The sequence below is a fragment of the Aquarana catesbeiana genome, unplaced genomic scaffold (genome assembly GCF_042186555.1).
Source record: "Aquarana catesbeiana isolate 2022-GZ unplaced genomic scaffold, ASM4218655v1 unanchor229, whole genome shotgun sequence".
Lineage (NCBI taxonomy): Eukaryota > Metazoa > Chordata > Amphibia > Anura > Ranidae > Aquarana > Aquarana catesbeiana.
Genome location: NW_027362656.1, coordinates 639,978 through 651,626, shown reverse-complemented (window position 1 = coordinate 651,626; position 11,649 = coordinate 639,978). Strand labels below are relative to the sequence as shown.

The 11,649-nt window shown below is 43.3% G+C and overlaps 1 protein-coding gene and 1 pseudogene across 1 annotated transcript in view; one reads left to right on the top strand and one right to left on the bottom strand.

Moving 5' to 3' along the window:
* LOC141121752 (uncharacterized) overlaps positions 1-11,649 on the top strand; it is a 617,570-nt gene that overhangs the window by 481,100 nt on the left and 124,821 nt on the right. The window lies entirely within an intron of this gene.
* Positions 1-11,649, bottom strand: part of LOC141121739 (uncharacterized) — a 473,317-nt pseudogene that overhangs the window by 389,532 nt on the left and 72,136 nt on the right.

Below are 11,649 nucleotides of genomic sequence, written 5' to 3'. Positions count from 1 at the left end.
ACATCACTTCCTGTCTGTACTTGACATCACTTCATGTCTTCCATAGAGACTTCCTGTCTGGGTAGAAGTGAGATCACCACCTTGTGGAGCTCAGAGGAACTGCAGCCCAGAGAAACGTCTGGTAGTGTGAACACGTCCTTGTGCTGTGTGTATGTACTGTATATCCTTATAGATGGGTCATCTCCACTCCCACCAAGGGGGATAGAAATATATTACTGCTCGGGGGGGAGACATTTTGGCCCCTTTGATTTTGCAGTAAAATTGATGGCAGATTTAGTCATGTAGAACATCTGTTATATGGATACAAAGAACCCCAGCCGAGAGTAAAGGGTGGAAATGGCTCCTGATCCCCAGATTTGGCCAATTATGTCACCAATATAAATAGAATAAAACCCGCGCTATGTGTAACAACTCAAATACCTACAAAAATAACTTATACCGGACTGCTGCTGTAACAAAGGTAAGTATTCCCTTTATCAACTAGAAGAGCATTATGTGTCACAGCGCTGTCCTATTGTGTGTGCACATAAATCATCACAAATACACTAAAATATGTGGAGACATTCATATATAAAGTGCTAGGGGCTCAAATAATATTCTCTGCAGATCTACTGCTTCCACTTTACACCTACTTCATTGATCTTATGGTGTTTATCAATAAATTATGTAGAAAATAATAGAAACCTTCGTGCCAGTGGTGTCGATAGCAGATACTATATATGAATTACATATACTGGTGGTACATCTAGTAAGAAAACATTCCCAACAATAAAAAAAATTTGTGGAAATATGTAAACAAACAGTGTAAGTTGCTCCCCAATTTTTGAATAATCAAAAAAATAGATAATCAAAAAAAGATGTAAGAAAGATAGGGGGCGCTAGATACCATAATAATCAAGTGCTCTAAATAAATATATCTCCTGCATTACCAAGAAAATGGAAATGTAAGAAAGCTAGGGGGCGCTAGATACCATACTATTCAAGTGCTCTAAATAAATATATCTCCTGCATTACCAAGAAAATGGAAATGTAAGAAAGCTAGGGGGCGCTAGATACCATACTATTCAAGTGCTCTAAATAAATATATCTCCTGCATTACCAAAAAAATGAAAATCATAATAATGACAAATCATAATTAGATTACACATTGAAGTGCCCACAATAGTGAAAAAAATATATATAGTGATTGATTGTCCACATAAAAAAGTGATAGAAGTAGTTGAAGTGATATCTTTCAATATTATCCCAATCTTGTTGCTGAAAACAAAAGGTTTTCCATCACCAAAGAAAAAATAAGAAAGGAAAAACACCTCGAAGTAGTAGATATCTGCTTACCAGATACCAATGACTCCTTTAGTTAAAAAGAGAGTCACTAGCGCTTGTGCAGGGTTGTGCCTGCTCACATGGATGGCCGGACTGTGGTTGGTATTATAGGCATGGATCGTTCCCGTCAAGCTCATTCAAGATAGGATAAGGATACATAGGAAACAAAAACAGTCTCCATAGCGTAAAACCATTTATTAAAAAAGTAAACAAATTAAAAAGCCAAATGGCCGCTTACATTGGTGGGTGCCTACCCGGCACTGGGGCTGCTTGCATGTCAGGGTGACTTCGCATTCAGTAAAAGCCTTTCATGTCTCCTCCACGCTGGCGTGCGTTCCAGCTTACACAGGGGGGCAGCCAAAGGATCCGGATGTTGTTGGGTGATAGGACATGTGACCACGTACCGCTCCGACGTACGTTTCGTAGTAAAACGTCTTCAGGGTGATAGGACATGTGACCACGTACCGCTCCGACGTACGTTTCGTAGTAAAACGTCTTCAGGGAAGACGTTTTACTACGAAACGTACGTCGGAGCGGTACGTGGTCACATGTCCTATCACCCAACAACATCCGGATCCTTTGGCTGCCCCCCTGTGTAAGCTGGAACGCACGCCAGCGTGGAGGAGACATGAAAGGCTATTTCTGACTGCGAAGTCACCCTGACATGCAAGCAGCCCCAGTGCCGGGTAGGCACCCACCAATGTAAGCGGCCATTTGGCTTTTTAATTTGTTTACTTTTTTAATAAATGGTTTTACGCTATGGAGACTGTTTTTGTTTCCTATGTATCCTTATCCTATCTTGAATGAGCTTGACGGGAACGATCCATGCCTATAATACCAACCACAGTCCGGCCATCCATGTGAGCAGGCACAACCCTGCACAAGCGCTAGTGACTCTCTTTTTAACTAAAGGAGTCATTGGTATCTGCTTGACGGGAACGATCCATGCCTATAATACCAACCACAGTCCGGCCAATAAATTATGTAAACTGATCCATGTGCAAATTCATATACAACATAAAGTGCTTTGTGCTCAAGATGCTGTTCCCTGCAGATCCACTGCTTCCACTTTACACCTACTTCATTCATCTTATAATATTTGCTGCTATATTAAATAAACTAAAAATCTGTGCAAATTCATGTAAACATACAATATTTTGTACTCTATATAGTGTTCTATGTAAGTCCACTGCTTCCACTTTGTATCTACTTCAAAAAACTGATTTTGCTTAAAAAAATCCACAAATCAATAAAAAATCACCATTAGGGGGCGCCCTCACCATCACGTGTGTAAGAGGTGGAAGAAGGCGTGGCTACACTACAGCTCCGAGAACTTTACACCTTATCAACTTTTCATTGATTGGTGGATTTTTGTAAGAAAAAAACTTAATTGAAGTAGGTGCAATGTGGAAGTAGTGGACTTGCAGAGAACACTATATTGAGCACAAAATATTGTATGATTACATGAATTTGCACAGATTTTAAGTTTATTAAATATAGCAGCAAATATTATAAGAATAATGAAGTAGGTGTAAAGTGGAAGCAGTGGATCTGCAGGGAACATCATCTTGAGTACAAAGCACTTTATGTTGTATATGAATTTGCAGATGGATCAGATCACATAATTCATTGATAAACACAGTACAGTGCAGACCACAATATAATAAATAAGTCCTCTTCTCTGATGATCTCCTTTTATTTGTCACTTCCCCTCTAATCCCCTCCCCCAACATCTCTCCATTACTGGATGATTTTGGTGGATCTCTGGCCTGTCCGTAACATGTCCAAATCTCAGACATGACATATCACGGACCCGCACACACTAGTCACACGCGTGATAGATCACTGTGACTTGGCTTGGAGTGATTCCGTCATTCCTTACCCGGGGGTGAATGTAGCCTCCAGTATAGACCAATTGTATGGAGCCAACCTCACCCCTCCCCCGATATACAGGAAATTAGAAGAAGATCTACAACAATGGGCACAACTCCACCTGTCCTGGTGAGGCCGGGGTCATTCCATTAAGATGAATTTTCTCCCACATGTACTATACCTCTTCCGCTCCCTACCCTTCCCTATCATTAAAGACCATCTACAGCATTTTCAGGCCAACATTACTGACTTCATCTGGGGTTCGGAAGGGCATCGAGTAGCTAAGAGGGTCCTATTTCACGCTCGTGATAAAGGCGGTCTTGGTCTGCCAAACCAATTATGGTTCTATCAAGCCACTCGACTAGCCCACATCTCAATCATATATTCCCGAGTTACTAAACCCAATTGGGTGGATATGGAAGTACAGGTGTTACCTCACTTCACTCTGGACTACCTAATGTGGTGTCCTCCTTGTCCCTCTATCTTGGCTCCAACTCTCTCAAATTCCGTAACCCTATAGGGTGGACTTAGAGGTCACCCAGAGTTGGTCTCTGAGAGTCACCCATTAGCCCATCTGTTTTATAACCCTCAATTTCCTCCGGGCATGGACATCAAAGCTTTTAAAATGGTGGCCGAACGAAGGGTTGTATAGGATTGCTCACTTTTTCAAGTCCTCTAGCCCGATCTCTCTTAGTTGCTGTATAAGTAGACTGGATATGCTCCTGACAGAGAAGTTCAGATTTCTCCAAATCTCCCATTTTTTACACTTTTTATGGGTGACTAAACCCGAACCTCCTAGAATCACAGCCTATGAACAATGGTGTGTCCAGATCATGGAGTAGAGGGGGGAATATCTGTGATCTACAAGTCACTATCCACTGATCTCACTAAGCCCCTCTACATGGTGGAATGGGAGAGAGACCTCTCACAGGTATGGGACTTGGAGGAATGGCATGGGGCCTTCTCTCACTCCTACCAAGGGTTGTTAAACATTACATTAACAGCTAAAACTCATAAACAAATATTCATAATTGCTGTGCAAAACGATAGTGAAACCATACAAAAAGACTTGTCCAAAAAAACTTGAGGCTCGGTGCAAAGTGACACACACCTAGTGTCAGTTATTAAAGGTCCATTTGTGATAATTCTGATGCATAGATTACAATCTTCTAATTGCTTGATGATTGGAAAGTACACCTTCACCAGAATAGAACACCCAAAGTGTTCGATATGTGGGTTCTGCTTACCAGATGGCGTTGACCTCTTTAATTAAAAAGTGGGTCAATTGCGCTTTAGCAAGATAATGCTTGCTGCAATAGTGGCGACTGTTACGGTAATTCAATCCCTCGACCGACAGAGATCATAGATGGGAAGAATATGTGGAAGAAAATTTGGAAACAATAGTGTAATCCCGTTTATTTCAAAATTCAATAAAATACAAATGCCAAGTGGCTGCTTACATATAGTTGTGCCTTCGCCCGGCACTGAGGCTGATAGTGTAGCTGGAGATCGAATGGTGCCCCGCGGCTCTCACTCGTGGTTTGACCAAGTACCGCCTCGACGTACGTTTCCTGTGTTTCACGCTTCCTGATGATGTGAAACACACGAAACGTACTTCGAGGCAGTTATTGTTCACGCTACTTCCGGTCCCTCTGGTTGTCTCCCTTTAAAGGTGGAGCGCACGCTAAACCACGAGTGAGAGCCGCGGGGCACCATTTGAATTACCGTAACAGTCTCCACTATTGCAGCAAGCATTATCTTGCTAAAGCCCAATTGACCCACTTTTTAATTAAAGAGGTCAACACCATCTGGTAAGCAGAACCCACATATCGAACACTTTGGGTGTTTTATTCTGGTGAAGGTGTACTTTCCAATCATCAAGCAATTAGAAGATTGTAATCTATGCATCAGAATTATCACAAATGGACTTTTAATAACTGACACTAGGTGTGTCACTTTGCACTGAGCATCAAGTTTTTTTTGCACAAGTCTTTTTGTATGGTTTCACTATCGCTTTGCACAGCAATTATGAATATTTGTTTATGAATTTTAGCTGTTAATGGTATATTTAGCACCATAGCACTTTATATTCGCATTTATTAGAGCGCACCCTTTTTGTTTATTTCAATAATGTCCTAGTGGTTTTTCTATCTAGTTAGGGGTAGCAGCCATCAGTAATTTATTTACATAGTCTATTTAGTTAATTGGCACAAAGTATCTACATACCATATTTATCGGCGTATAACACGCACTTTTTTCCCCTTAAAATCAGGGGGAAATCGCGGGTGCGTGTTATACGCCGATCCCCTGCGATCCTGACCTGTCAGATCTAAAAAAATCGCCGACCGCGATGTCTACTCGGCTAGGTTCGGATAGCTCCGCTCACAGTCACGCCCATCCCGAGTGGAGCCGAAAGTGAACGAGAGCCGCCGAGAAGAGCCGAGGACCGGCTCTGTGTATTTCGGCGCCGGTGGCGCCATTTTCAAATCGCGGTCGGCGATTTTGAAGCTCAGCGAGCTGCAAGGCTGCACTGGGGCAAGGCTGGACTGGGGCAAGGCTGGACTGGGGCAAGGCTGCACTGGGGCAAGGCTGCACTGGACACTGGGGAAGGCTGCACTGACAAGGCTGCACTGGGGCAAGGCTGCAATGGACACTGGGGAAGGCTGCACTGACAAGGCTGCACTGACAAGGCTGCACTGACATGGCTGCACTGACATGGCTGCACTGAGAAGGCTGCAATGATGGGCATTTAAATGTAAGTTTTTTTCCCTTCAACTTCCCTCCTAAAAGTTTTTTTTTCCTTAAAATTCCCTCCTAAATTGGGGTGCGTGTTATACGCCGGTGCGTGTTATACGCCGATAAATACGGTATTTTTTTCACTTGTTAAACATTACCTTGGTGGAGGTGAGTCTGCAGGTCCTGATGCGATGGTACCCAGTTCTGCCCAAATGAGCTAAACCGTACATATCAGCATCTCCCCTCTGTTTCTGAGGTTGTGAACCCACGGGCTCGATGTTACAACACATGGTGGGACTGCCCCAAAATAAGGGGTTACTGGAAAAGGATTTTTTCTTGATACCTAAGATTACAGGTCTCTCTATACCCAAATCTTCCCATATCACCTTACTCAACTTCCCAGTGGAAAGAGCAGCTAAGAGTGAGCGGTAGTTGATTTTCTTCATTCTCCCCAGAAGGGATCATGTAGGACAGTGATGGTGAACCTTGGCACTCCAGATGTTTTGGAACTACATTTCCCATGATGCTCAACTACACTGCAGAGTGCATGAGCAACGTGGGGAATGTTCCAAAACATCTGGGGTGCCAAGGTTCGCAATTACTGATGTAGGATGACAGGAAAGTCTCCTGACTGGTGAGATCATCCAAACATAATGATTACATCCATGAACTGGAGCGAGCTCGTTGGGGTGAAAAAGCCAATCTGTAAACACTGTGTAGACATTATCCAAGAACTCAGCACGCTCCAGGTGTGGGGAAAGTCTCAAGGTGGGTTTAGCCTGTCATTTATCACAGGTAGACTTTTCTCTTCAGGGAAGCCTATCACACCTCCAACTTTTAATTCTTCCATCAGCTCATCCCCCACAGTTAGAACCTTTTCTACTACCTGCCCACCCCATTAGATTGTAAGCTTTTATGAGCAAAGCCCCCTTAACCCTCTTGTATTGTAACTGTATTGTCTCCCTTTAGATTGTAAAGCACTGCACAAACTGTTGGCGCTATTTAAATCCTATACATTTATAATAATAATAATAGTTAAAAGTGTCCGCACATGGACTTCCATGAGGACTACAAGACTACATTTATAATTTATACAATGTCCCCAGGTCTCCAGGCAGATTTAGCCTGTAATTATTAATGCACAAATGTCCATATAAGAATTTCTACACGGACCACCGATACCATCTATGCATGGCTTGGATGTCGCACATATTACTAGGAGCCCATAAAAGTCCACTCACTGTCATGGAACTTCAGCTCAAAGGACCTTCATTCCAGGTGTAAGAACAAAAGTCTATCCAATGGAGAGATATAGAGAGCACCACCATAGGATCAGATGGGGGAAAGACTAACATCTGACCAGTTTTATGACTATCAGAGACTGCCCTGCCCACAGTAGTATATACCACCCTTTAATACCAGACCAGGTAGAAAAGATGTCACCCAGAGACGCGGAGGATGGCATATAGCCTTCCTGCCCCTTTTCTCTGAATAACAGAGTATTCCATTTTTAAACCTATTCCCTCCCACCGGGAAAAGCATCATGTGCCTAATCATTTTGTCTATTGCTTCTAGAATGTAATGATTTTATGACCAACTTATGGGTAAATACTGTAAATATAAATCTTTAACTGCTTCAAAGCACAAACCTTTCATAACAGAGCAAAACCTCAAACCCTTAGAAAGAGGAAGAATGTGAGCAGCAGAGAGGGTCACTTTGGAAAGGTTATCAATTGTAAAGTCACTTTTGTTACATTGTTAGTCCATCCTGTACATATCTTGTTCTATCCCCTGTCTCTTGGGGCCTCCCCGACCACTCCACGCTTGTGTGGTTACACTTCGAGTGAATACCCCCATTTGTGGAGAACCTCCCTCTCCTCCCCCTTCCTTCCTTTCCCCCCTCCTTAGCTAAGATTCCATTCCTCTTCCTCCTTCTGTTCCTCTCCACTCCCCCTATACTCCCATTTTTTGCTAGTGATCCACCAACACCAACTTGGTCCTTATCTGCAAAAAATGAATGGTGTGACTGGAATGAAGTTCCTTCAATCTGAAGCTTCATGACACTGAGTGGACTTTTATATCTTTCTATGGTCTTCTGCTTTATGGTCTCCTAGTAATATGGGTGACATCCAAGCCATGCAGAGATGGTCTTGGTGGTCCCTATAGAAATCCTTGTATTATTTTATTTCAGTTACTTATATAGCGCTGTCAATTTACACAGCGCTTTACATATACATTGTACATTCACATCAGTCCCTACCCTCAAGGAGCTTACAATCTAAGGTATGTATGGACATTGTGCATTATTAATCACTTCAGTACCCGACACTTTCACAGCCTTCCAACCCAGGCCAATTTTCAGATTTCAGCGCTGCCACACTATGAATGGCAATTACTCTGTCATACAACACTGTACCCAAATGGAGTTTTTATATATTTTTTTAAACAGATGGAGCTTCCTTTTGGTGGTATTTAATCACTGCTGGGTTTTTTATTTTATTCTATATATGCAAAAAAATAAATATATGTTTTCTTAGTTTCTGTTGCAAAATGTTGCAAATAAATAATATTTTTTCATAAACTTAGGCCAAAATGTATTCTGAAACATTTCTTTTGTAAAAAATAACTCAAAAAAATAACTCAGTTCATTTTTATTCTGTGTGAAAGTTATAGAGTCTATAAACTATGGTATATATATTTATAAATTAATCAATCCTGATGTTATGATGGCCTGTCTTGTTTCTTGAGGCCCTTAAAATGTCAGAACAGTACAAATATCCCCAAATGACTTTTTGGAAAGTAGACAATCCAAGGTATTTAGTAAGAGGCATGGTGGGTTTTTCAAAGTTGTCATTTTATGGAAAAAGGAAGAAAAATATATATTTTTTTACAATTTGTTTGTCACCAAAGTGGTACAGGATTATCATATGACTGGTGTGGTGGTGATCAGTGATACTGACTGGTGGTACTACTCTGGGGAGGTGATCAGGATTTTTTTTGATAATTACTGTTATAAGCAACCATTTTTATGAATAACACAGGGTGTACTATTGTGATGATTGGTCACAACTATCATATGGTACAGATGTGATAGGCCCTGTCTGTACCATGTGATCACTGTGACCAATCACAGAGATATTCACAATATGAATAGCTATGAATTAAAGCCATTCATTGTGTACAACTGTCATGTGATCGCTGTGATTGGTCACAGAGATCACATAGAACTGGGACCAGCCCGGTACAATGAGCTATCATCTGGTGGAGCTGCAGCATGGCTACTAGACTTGGAAGTATTCATATGAAGAGCTCCCACTTGGCTGCTATAGGTCTGATGGGAAGCAGTTAATTACAGTCTAAATCTACCTGGGAACACTGTACAAGTTATATATGGAGTCTCGGTGGTCTCTATGGAAATCCATGTGTGGACATTTCTACCTATGATAAATGACAGGATAAATGTACCTTGAGACTTTCCCCACACCTGGAGTGCATAGTTGCCAACAGTCCTGATTTTCCGGGGACAATCCCGATTTTGGGACCCTCGTCCCGATTGGAGGCTGTCCCGAATCGGGATTTCCATCAGGAAAATTGGGAATGTTGTTTTTTTTTAATTTTTGGAGCAGCTGGCTCCAGCAAAATGGCCGCCGGCGCCCCTAGTTTTAAGTGGAGAGAGGAAGGGGGCTCGATCAGTGCAGCCAATGAATCGGCTTCTTTAGCTGCACAGATCGGCCCCTCCCCTCTCCACTAAACACAGGGCGCCACCGTGTCTTGCCAAAAAGTTCCCCAGCTCAGCTATTTCGTCCGGCTCGTACTGCGCAAGCGCTGCGCCTGCGCAGTACAGGGGGTCCTTACTTGCTGAGGGGAACTTTCTCGGCAGAACACTGGCCGCTCCTGGACGAGGGGAGGGTCTGCACTAATAGAGGGGGGGCTGCACTGAGGGGGGTCTGCACTAATAGAGGGGGGCTGCACTAATTGAGGGGGGTCTGCACTAATAGAGGGGGGTCTGCACTGATGGAGGGGGGCTGCACTAATAGAGGGGGGGCTACACTGAGGGGGGTCTGCACTAATAGAGGGGGGCTGCACTAATTGAGGGGGATCTGCACTGATGGAGGGGGATTTGCACTGATGGAGGGGGTCTGCACTGAGGGGGTCTGCACTGATGGAGGGGGTCTGCACTGAGGGGGTCTGCACTGATGGAGGGGGCCTGCACTGATGGAGGGGGTCTGCACTGAGAGGGTCTACACTGAGGGGGTCTGCACTGATGGAGGGGGGTCTGCACTGAGGGGGTCTATACTGACTCTGCTGGGGGCACCTGATGCAAGGACAGACTCTACTGGGGACACCTGATGCGAGGACAGACTCTGCTGGGGGCACCTGATGCAAGGACAGACTCTGCCGGGGGCACCTGATGCAAGGACAGACTCTGCTGGTGGCAGGCGACGTGGCTAGTGACACGCTCAGGGATCCCACTGATTCGGCATTATGGTGAGTTGAATGATTTCATTTTATATTACAATGTAATAATAGAAATAATGCGCTTCAATCATCCTGACACCATAACAACCATGGTGCCGGGATGATTGAAGCATTAACACCAGGTGTTTGGAGTATCTTTATCTGCTGATTGTTAAACTTTCTAGAATACATATATTTTTATTGTGTAGGATCTGGGGCTGCTGTCCCGTCATTCCCCTCTCCCCCTTTCCCTCTTCCCCTTTCCCTCTCCATCCCTCATTCATCTCAGACTCTAACCATACCCTCTTGAGCCACGCCCATTTAAGCCACGCCCACTATTTCACGTAAACCATGCCGATTTTTCGCCACGGCGCGCTTCGCGCGCTGCACTTGTATTTTTTGCTAAGCCACGCCTACAAACGGATGCCCCGCCCCCTAATTATTGTACGGCTCTGCCTACAGCCAAAAAAGTGTCCCACATATTTTTTTTGCAATGTTGGCAACTATGGGAGTGTGCTGAGTTCTTGGATAACGTCTACACAGTGCTTACAGATTGGCTTTATCACCTCAATGAGCTCACTCAAGTTCATGGATGTAATCATTATGTTTGGATAATCTCACCAGTCAGGAGACTTTCCTGTCATCCTACATGATCCCTTCTGAGGATTCTTCTATCCTTCCAAACAAATGTATAAAATCCTCGATGAGTCCTCCTTCTATGTGATCTAGAAGATCTGGAATCACAATGTCTTTATGGATGAAGTGGATGACCCAGTTTATATATTATTTATTGCTTTACAGCTTTTTTTCACTCCAGTATTATTTATTTTATTTCTATAAACCATAGTTGCCAACATGGTAAAAAAAATTTTAGGGACACTTTTTTGGCAGTAGGTGGAGTTGTATTATAATTAGGGGGCGGGGGCATGAATCTGTAGGCGTGGCCTAGTAAAAATGGAAAAATGCGGCGCGCAAAGCAAAAAAATGGTCGTGGTTTACGTGAAATAGTGGGCATGGCTTAAATGGGCATGGCTCAAAGGGGTGTGGTTAGAGTCTGAGATGAGTGGGGGATGGAGAGGGAAAGGGGGGAGAGGGATGGAGGGACAACAGCCCCAGATCCTACACCACAATAGAAATATGTGTATTCCAGAGTTCAACAATCAGCAGATAAAGGTTCTCCAAACACCTGGTGTTAGCGCCATGGTTGTTGTGGTGTCAGGATGATTGAAGCACATTATTTCTATTATTACATTGTAATAT